This window comes from Bidens hawaiensis, unplaced genomic scaffold (assembly GCF_021521415.1).
Source record: "Bidens hawaiensis isolate Kalapana, Puna unplaced genomic scaffold, B.hawaiensis_p1.1 tig00036709_1, whole genome shotgun sequence".
In the NCBI taxonomy this organism is placed as follows: Eukaryota; Viridiplantae; Streptophyta; class Magnoliopsida; order Asterales; family Asteraceae; genus Bidens; species Bidens hawaiensis.
In genome coordinates this window covers 3,262-13,648 of record NW_027496399.1, presented here as the reverse complement: position 1 = coordinate 13,648, position 10,387 = coordinate 3,262, and the positions used below count along the sequence as shown (strand labels likewise).

Sequence of the window (10,387 nt, the reverse complement as noted above, 5' to 3'; positions counted from 1 at the left end):
TAGTCCTAGTAAATATATATTAACAGTTTTAGCCCATGTCATTTGTTATGCAAAATAAACTATGTTTAGCCCATGTAAATATACATGTTAATGGTTTTAGTCTCTGCCATTTGTTGTGCAAAATAAACTACATTTATAGCTCTAAAATAGTAATTGCACTTGCTATTAACTGCACAAATAAAATGTGTTATATATTCAATTCTATTATTTGAATTGAACTAATAAAAATAACAGTATATTATGTATAATAGCAAGCCTATTTTGCTATGGTAGAAGTTTAATATTGGCATATTTACTTTTTACAGTTTTGGATGGTATATTTTTTGTTCCTTTTGATTATGTTTGAATTCTATAGTAGAAGGTTATGGTTTTCACATTTACTCCATGTAGTTTCAGATGCTACATCATTTATTTATTTTTTTTTGTAAGGTTTGCATTTTAATTCCTTAATTTTTGGATAAAACATTTTCTACAGTGCAAGCCATAACGATGAGGTTAAGATATCGGAATTTGATATTAATATATCCGTATTATTTAACAAAATAATTTTTAGAATGGTGAAACTAATATTATATTTAGTTATTAAACTTAATATATTTGTTAATTAAAATACTTAACTAATTAGATTCTGAAATCTTACTATACAACAACGTACGTAAATTTACGTGATTTCTGAACATTCCCTCAACATGTTTTTATCTGCGTTTTTAACCAAGTTTATACCAATCAAATACCCGCCGCGAAGCGCGGGATAATTCCAATAGTTTATAATAATTTCAACATGATGCTTAGGATTTTAAATAACTAACTGTTAATGATATTAATAATATTGGTAATATATATATGTATATATATATATATATTCGACTATTCACTCATTGGTCTCAAGTTTAGTTAATTACTCTAATTTAGCTCATTGACTCTTGAAATCTTTAAAATCCATATATGAACCAAATAAGAGTAATATTCAATGAACACTTAGCATAAATTACTTAAAAGTGTAGGAATTAATTATATTATAATATGTATATTTTATACTACATCAATTAGCTTAGTATCTCGACCAAGTGGTGTATCAATTACTGGTCTTTTTGAGTTGTTATCGGTTCAACCTGCAAAACAAAACACTGTGAGCTCATTACGAGAAGGCGAATGGGGGGCTTTTTCTCGTAACCACCCTTCGGCGTGATATCCAATATCAATGAATGCAATAATCATTCAGAGTGACATAGTGCATATCCCTTTACCGTTGGTCTTGCCTGGGTACTTATAGCCGAAAGGGTTTAGAGCAATTTGTCTAGATGTCCTCATAATCGAACCATCTATTCCCATGGTTGAGCACGTTAGAGGTTTTTGATTGGACGTACTAGCTGGCGTATGGAGACAAGTGTCTTCTGTCGGTATGGCACTGGCAACGCGTGATTGGTTTAACGTGTAATCGTGATCCTTATCAGGATCTTGGACTGTGATTGGCTTCTATGCCACTTTCCATGCGCCATTCTGTCTCTTATGTACGGCGTGTCTTCCGCTTAACTCGTTGGGTTATGATATGTTAAGGACTTCCTTTGCGAGTGATGCAATTACTCGCTTCGTGGATGGCGTTCTGTGTTCAACAATCAACTGGCTTTGCCTTACCTCTTTAACTTGTAATACTCTGCGGATGGTTTATGACCTTACCTTTTGAGTCCTACGATCAGGCAGCTTTGCCTTGCCTTTGTAACTTGCGATATTTTGCGGGTGGTTTATGACCATACCTCCACAAGATCCGATATATGTTATTGTATGTGTATTGGACAAAAATCAATTATCCATCACCAACGACATGCTACTAAGTTTCCAAGAACTTATTTTTCAAAGACCCTAGTTTAAGAATTAATATACAATAATATATATTTATATGTAGTCATTATAATCATTTATATTATAATAGATCAAAATATTAGTTATACCTTATTATATATTAGTTTGGTAATTGTTGATAGACTATATTACCCTTACTAGCTAATGAAGGGTTTTCCCTTACTCTAAACCAGTTCATTTTGCCATGTGTCCAAACATGGGCAGAAACACATGTAATTGTGCTTATACCGTTGGGGTTACTGTCACCGGCGGACCCATTGGTCTAACATCTATGCCACTTTCGAATTACGGTTTAGTTTTATTTATTATTTAAAAATGCTGATGTTTATTGACATAATAATCAATCTCAATTATAAACCTCTTATCCTTTAGATTTATATATTTTTCAAAAAACTTCTATTGATGAAACCGAACCAGTGGATCTAGCCTTCGAAAACCTTTTACATTGTCATAAACTTAATGATAACGTTAATTTTTCACCGATTTACATGGTTCCTAGTAGGCTAAGAGAAGTCAACCCTAGATCGTTCATCCCTTGGGCGGTCTCTATTGGACTTTTCCACAAAGGCCAAAGAAACTTGAAATCAATGAAAAACAAGAAAGCTATTTATCTAAGTGAGCTATTGTCTGAAGTAGGTTCCAAAGAGAAGATATTGAAAGAATGTGTGCAAAAGGTGAGGGGTTCAATACAACAACTCTAAATATTTTTTCGGAATGAAGCTGTGATCATGAACTTGTTCAAATGATGGTTATGGATGCTTGTTTCATACTTAAATTTATCAAGAATATTTTTATAGGTGGCAATTTATTTTCAGACAACCAGTTGCGCAAAAGGAATATTGCTATGGATGGCTAGTGTTGCTAGAAAACCAAATCCCATTTTTTATTCTCAAGACATATATGACCTCATTATCCAAAAATTGCATTAAAAAAATCTCTTACTTGTAACAACTCGAACTTTCCAAAATTTAATATTTATATTAAAGCTTGACCTATTTCGATGTTCGGGAAATTTGCTAATTCATTATTGTAATATTATTCTTAATCATTTATATATTATACCAATTCTAACTTTCAAAGTTTGGCAAAAACCTCTCAAACTTAAACTTTTAACCCTTATTAATTCCATCCTCAAACCTTAGGGTCTAATGTGAAATATTATGTTATAATCCATTTACAATCTGATACCCATACCCGTATTCTGATCCAAAACCCCAACCCAAGACCCGTTGATCATACCCAATTGTAATTGAGGATTTTTGGACCTTAATTTTCGTAGTGTTTATAGAAATTGAATCAAGTATCATACTATACATTCTAAAATCGGCTAAACCGACAATCTAATTAAGCCAATTCGATCGATTTGATTCGTTTTACCTAATATCATCTATCCGACCCTAACCATAAATCATTATACATATAAACGTTTATATAAACACAATTAAACTTCCAGACATAATCACTTAACACTAATCGTCATTAACCCTCAACTCAATTGAAGTATAATCGTTGATTGTGTGTCTGTTCCTCATCGCGTCAGGTCGGCTTTGTTTCTCTCTATTAATCCTTTATACAGCATTCTACGAGGTAATTATTTAGTGAGTATTGATCGCCACTGATCAATTAACAAAAGCCCTAACACAAATCGGACTAACATTAACGGATTAATCGAATTGAGTTTTCTAGGGTTTATATGAATTGGGGGTTCAATTCTGTTGGTTTATAAATGTTTAAATAGGAGTTGTAACCAGGTTAGTTCTAGTGTACCGGTTGGACGTGGGTTCGAGTCCCAGCCGTCCAGTTTTTGTTATTTTTGGCATTTTAGGTTTAATAATATATTTTAAATAATAATAATGATAATAATCGACAAATAAAATATATTTTTACGTGTTTTCCCCGAATCTTATAAACACTATAATCATGTGTATATATAAATAATACAATTTATTAGAGTTTTCTTAAGATCTATATAAATTTAATTAAATATATTAAATGGGTTAATTTACTTTTATAATTACCATAAAAATACATTATATATATATATATATATCAACTAATTAATGTATTTTACAATATGTATTTTATCACCTCTTTATATATGTATATATATGTGTGTGTGTAATAAACAAGTAATATTGCATACTAAAATTTAATAAAACTAAAAGATCTATAAATAAGTTTAAATAATATATAAGTTAATAATATTAATCATCAAACCCTCAAATTCTATCATATCCGTCAACTTCGTGTATTTATTTCCGCATTCAATTTCTTTATTAGGCCATATTCTCAAAGTGTGAATCGCCGCCTTCATTCTTATTATTTTATTAATTCCGTTTGCTCGTCTGATAAGGCGAGTATCTCACTCCCATCTTTTTACTTATTTTAACTCTTTTGGGGACATGTGCGTTTCTAATTATTTTATTATTATTTAATACTCAACTGCAACTGTTAGTCATGTGTGTATACCAATTTATGCCTAACGTTTTATTTGCTTACTTGGTTGAACCGTCGTAATAGTTATCGCCCAGTTCATCTGGAATCGCGCTTATCAACAACTTATTTACTTGCGTCTGTAGTAGTCATCGTGCGTATCTACAAGTTATTCACTTTCTTATGTAGTAGCCATCACCCAGTTCATCTGGCATCGCGCGTATCTACAACCTATATACTTGCTTATTTGGTTAAATTGTTTATCTCACTTGATATTGTCTGCACTTTTACTTATTATTATATATTCACAAAATCTGATGTTTTACTCACCCAACCTAGTGTTGACAAAATATTTTTGTATTTTTAACGCATATGCAGGTCATCGTGTGATATGATTATCAAGGTTGTTTGAAGAAAACTTAGGATTGCATGCTAGAGAAAAGAAGCAAGAACTTAAATTTTATTTTCTCTTTATTATTGCATGATAGTACCTTGAGAGCTGTGAGCAATCAGCTCACGCCCCGACATTTCCGTCTTAGGTTGGGGTGTGGCATTACTGCCATGCCTAAGGATATACTAGATCATGTGAATCATTTTATAACCCTTAAAAGATAATAATAGTGTTGTCACCGAAACAATTTATTATCCCATTCTTGGCCTTTTACATAAATTTTACAAACCTCTAAGTTTTAGGTTACCATTAATATCAGTAATTCCAACGGCCTACTCTACAGTAGAACTGGACAAAGTCGGGGTAAAGATTAGGCCGAATAGAAACTTAACTTGGCCAATGGCGATGGAGTTTGAATTTTCCTTGACCTCACATAAGCCTACTCTCAAAATTCCAGTAGTGTGGGTTGACGATTTCTTTGAAGTTGTCTTAAGGAATCTGATTGCATACGAGCAGTACTCTCCGGTTGATAATTATGTTACATCATATGCCATGGCCGTGGATATGAAAGTTTTTCAGCAGACATTGCCAAGTTGGGAAAATCAAGTGTCATTGTCAGCCACTTGGGTTTAAACAAAAAGGCCTCGGATATGATAAGCAGTATATGCAAAGGTGTCAATTCGCAGGATTTCTATTACATAGAACCATGGAAGAATATAGTTCGGTACTACAACAGTTAGTAGCCTAGAAATTTCATAGTGTTTTTGCGGACATATATCGATACTCCATGGAAGGTGATTGCTCCACTTGCTACAATCATAGTGTTTCTAATTATTGTATATCAGTTCTTTAACTATCACACCATTTGTTTAATCCTGGAAAGACAACCACTTTATCCTACGTTAGATGCTAGTTTCTTCTGTAGTTACACTTATGTCTTTCGTTTTTCTCTTTTGATAAGCTACGTTCATATAAGCCAATTAACAAATTCATATACGGATTTCTTCAAGTCTGAAGACGTGTAAAAATCTTCTATAGGTCTCAACTTAAAAATTAAGATTTTGTATTATTTTCATTTAATAAGTAAATCGTGAGTTTTCATCAATTCATGACATTTTTTAGGTGCCATAATAACTTTATTAGTTCGCGGTATTTAATCTTGTGACGACAAATTTTGTTTTATCTATATCTATACTTACTACTTAATATATAAAACTTTCCTTCGCCACGTGTCCTTTGCCTACCCCATCCTTACTTTCAAAATCTTGCCTCCCATATGCCTCCTTTTGTCACTCACAAGTTGGATTCTCTATCCGACTCTATAACCTAAACAACTGTTTCCTCATCCTTGATCATGAAGTTTCAACAACCCTAGACCTAATACAAGTTGTATCATTATGTGATGTTTGATTGTTGAAAAATGGGTATCATAAATTCTTGGTTTTGTTTTTACATTCAAAGTCAGAAGTTAACTAATTCATACTAATTGATGTCTTTTGTTGTTTCCTTTGTCTCAATGAGCCAATGCAGAGATCGAAATATTTTCTTTTTTTTTACTTCAAATTTATTACATGTTCGTCATCTTCATAACATTGAGCATATGGTTGCTGTAAATCTTTTCCTTTTTTAACACTGATATAAGAACATGGTTTTGCAGACACATAAGATTTTTGGAAACAGATGGAACGAGATAGTAAAAGTGGTTTCAGTTAGGTAAATAATGTTTTAACCCATATTTGATTGCCAATTTTATAATAACAATGATAAAATTAACAAGATTATCGATCTTCGCATGTTTAATAAAGGATGGATAATGCGGTTAGTAATCCGTTCTCAACTTTGGGTAAGAAGAGAGCAAATGATGAAGCATCGCAACAAACAACAAAGGTACCCGACTCCACCATGTTTTAGATTCGGAAATGCTTCTATAAACTTCCATGTCTCCTTAAAATATAAGGTATTTTTAATTCAAGATCAATCTAAAAGCTCAAAAATATAATTTAAAACAAACATTAATGGTGTTATTCTTATTCAGGAGGAAGCATATCCCTAATACAAGAGAAGGCTGACAGCAACTTAGACCCCACTTACTGTAATTTTACAAAAATGCCATAACATCAAACACATCTACAACTCAACTTCTCCTCAAAAGTGCCGAGGTGTTTGAAAGATGGTAATTTGACATATAAGAACTTTTTGTAATAAAAAGTGAAGTTCAAAATATAAGGGGGGTGGGGGTGGTCCGTGATAGGCGCCCACCGCGTGATGTGGCGTGGAACACTGCCGCTGGTCCGCCCATCACACGTGATGGGGGGAACCGTGGTGGTGACAACGCTTGGAAAAGTGACCGTTGGGTGGGTTGGGGGATTGGGTTGTGACCGTTGGAAGGTTAAATTTTTTTTTAATTTTTTTAAACAATATAAATAACCTACCATTTCAATCCAACTCAAAATCAAATCCCACTCAAAACACTTTCAATCCTCTACTACAAAAACCTATATCTTTCACCACTTTAAAACAAAAAAATATGGAATTCCGAGCAACTTGTTGCCGCTAGACACCGATAGCTCTTCGTCTTCGGACAATGACATTCTTGAATGGTTCCCGTTGTTATATAAAGAACTTGAAGGCTCGAGCCGTCCAAAGAAAAAAATGGTGGATCGTATACATGACCACGAAGTGCTAATGAACGACTATTTTGTGGATGATCGTTTGCCGAAATACAATGGCGAGACGTTTAGGGATCAGTTTCGTTTGCCAAAATCTTTATTTTTAAAGATTGTAGCCAACGTCGAAGCAAGCGAAGAATGGTTTCAAGAATCTTAAGATGCGAGGGGCAAACGAAGTTTTACGCCGCATCAAAAATGCACATCCGCTATTCGTCAATTAGCGGCAGGTAACTCACCCGACCAATTCGATGAATACTTACAAATGTCTTGTAACAGCCCAGCTACCACAGCACCATAATATTGTCCGCTTTGGCCGGGACGTACCACCGTCGCCTCACGGTTTTGCTTTTGGTTGCCCAGGTGGTCACCTATCCTCATACTACTCCCACCTGAGCACGCTTAACTGTGGAATTCTCTTCTCATCCACTACCATTAAGCACCCAAAACGCGTTATGATGGGGAAGGTATCCACCTCCTTATAAAGAAGGCTTAGTTCTCCTTCCCAACCATTGTGGGATGTCACAATCCACCCCCCTTAGGGGTCCAGCGTCCTTGTGGGACCTGGCACCACCGGTCCGGATCTGGCTCTGATACCATCTAAAACAGCCCAGCTACCACCGCACCATAATATTGTCCCGCTTTGGTCGGGACGTACCACCATCTCCTCACGGATTTGCTTTTGGTTGCCCAGGTGGTCACCCATCCTCATACTTCTCCCACCTGAGCACGCTTAACTGTGGAATTCTCCTCTCATCCACTACCATTAAGCCCAAAACGCGTTATGATAGAGAAGGTACCCACCTCCTTATAAAGAAGGCTTAGTTCTCCTTCCCAACCGATGTGGGATGTCCCATGTCTTAGAGAACTTCACGTGAATGTCTACAATTCTTTTGTAACGCGATTATTAAATTGTATGGCAAATATTTTTTACGAAAACCAACAAGACACGACATTACACGTCTTTACGCCGCGTATGAGCCTAGATGGCATTTTCCAGGGATGCTCGGTAGCATCGATTGTACACATATCGAATGGAGGAATTGTCCACGGGAGTTACGAGGGGCATATGTTAGGGGTGATATCAAACGACCGACCATCGTACTTGAAGCGGTTGCGTCGAATGATTTATGGACTTGGCATTCTTATTTTGGTGTTCCTGGCTCAAACAACAACATCAGTGTTCTATACACATCATCGATGTTACAAAGCGTAACAGATGGTACTGCACCTTTCTATCCGTATTTTGTCAACGGGAGATATTACAGACGTGGCTACTTTCTTGTCGATGGTATCTACCCGGCATGGTCTGGTTTTGTGAAAGCCTTTTCATTTTCTGTCAAGGTAAAGGAAAAGGTGTTCAAGAAGTTGCAAGAATCGGCAAGAAAAGATGTCGAGAGGGCTTTCGGTGTCTTAAAGGGTAGATGGTGCATACTTAGTTTGCCGATTCGTGCAGTGAAAAAACCTATGATCTATAGCATAGTATATGTGTGCATCATATTACACAATATGCTAATAAAAGAAGACGGGCGTGCAATTTCTCCAGATTGGGTGCCGGATCCTCCTACTCAAGTTCCCGTTCCTGAGAATGTGCAATAAGACTTGCGGGATGAAGATATTCACCATCGGTTAAGATACGATCTAGTTGAACTTGTAGGTTCTGTAGGTTTGGAATTTTCGGATTCGGACGAGGATTAGATTGTTTAATGTAACTTATTATTTTTTGTCGGTTTTTTTTTAATTTAGTTATCATTGTAATATATATTTTATTTAAATGCAATATTTATTCAACCTTGTTTTATTTATTATATATTTAAAAAAAACATCACACTATACTATCACACCGCCACCTTCACTAAATTCCATCATTAGTGATGGACTTGGTTGGGGTGAGGTGGCACCATGCAATTGGCTGGTCAAAGTGATGGAAATACCATTACAATGAACCACCCTCACCCCCTAATATATATCAATTTCAGAAAAGGTAATTAATGAATAATGGTTTTAAAGGAACATTTTCTCAAGAAAGATGATCCAAAGATAGTTGCATTGCTAAGCTCATTGCTACAACCAGCAGAGCTGCTAAGCTCACCACCAGTTAAGTTAGTACAAAGAAAACAAATAGGGAGTTATGAAGATGCTTTCAAGGTTAAGAGATTTCTCAGTATTCTATTAGTTTTCTTCTTTTTTTTTCTAAAAATAGGAAATAAGTTATTTGATCTTATTAAATTTAGGTTGTTCAAGATTTTTTGAAGCAATTAAAATAAAGTGATGCTCTTGGATTGAACACGTCGAAGCTGTGATGAAGGCAGTCAACAATCTTGAAGGTAGTATAAGAGGCATAAATGCGATTTCTCTCCTGAAATGTAGGCACCTAGATTTATATCAAGGATCTCCATACAGTTTCTAGAGTTAATGATAATTATTAACTCATGGATGATAATATATTGTTTTTTGAAAATTTCTTTCGAATGGAACCGAAATCAGATGGAATGTGATATGGCGTCAATTCCAAAAGTGTAGTTACAATGCAAATGAATGTCTTAAGTAAGAAACATGGTGTTGAATGTTGTAATTTAAGAGGGGAAAAATGAGTACAATTGGGGCAACATACAAGCAGCAATAGCAATGCAACATTGTCATTTTTTTTATCTTAAGAGCAAAATTGTTTTGTGGTTTTTTTTTTGGAAATTTTAGAAAAAAAAAATGGGAATGACTAACATTTTGCCAATGCACACTTTTTATGGTTCAGAGTTAACTTTGATGACTCCATGGGTAAATTGGGCAATTTTAGTCAACTACTTTTGAAATCAAATGATCAAGGGCGTATAAGTTTGATAATGGATGGATTATTTTCATTGAAGATGGGCTCATTGGATTATTCGGTGATCAGTTTTTTTTATGAACGGGAACTAGCTTGATCGTCTCCAAATTAATTATGTGGTTTTTTTTATTTTTTTTATATTTATGGATAATGATTGTCTATTTTGAGTGTGCACACCTTCATATTCCGTGACATCTTGTTCATGTTTGTTTT

The 10,387-nt window shown here is 34.7% G+C and overlaps 1 pseudogene; it reads left to right on the top strand.

Annotated features, from left to right (window-relative positions):
* Window positions 1–2,348: 2,348 nt before the first annotated feature.
* On the top strand, window positions 2,349–6,571 carry LOC143588686 (putative UPF0481 protein At3g02645; annotated as a pseudogene).
* The last annotated feature ends 3,816 nt before the right edge of the window (window positions 6,572–10,387 follow it).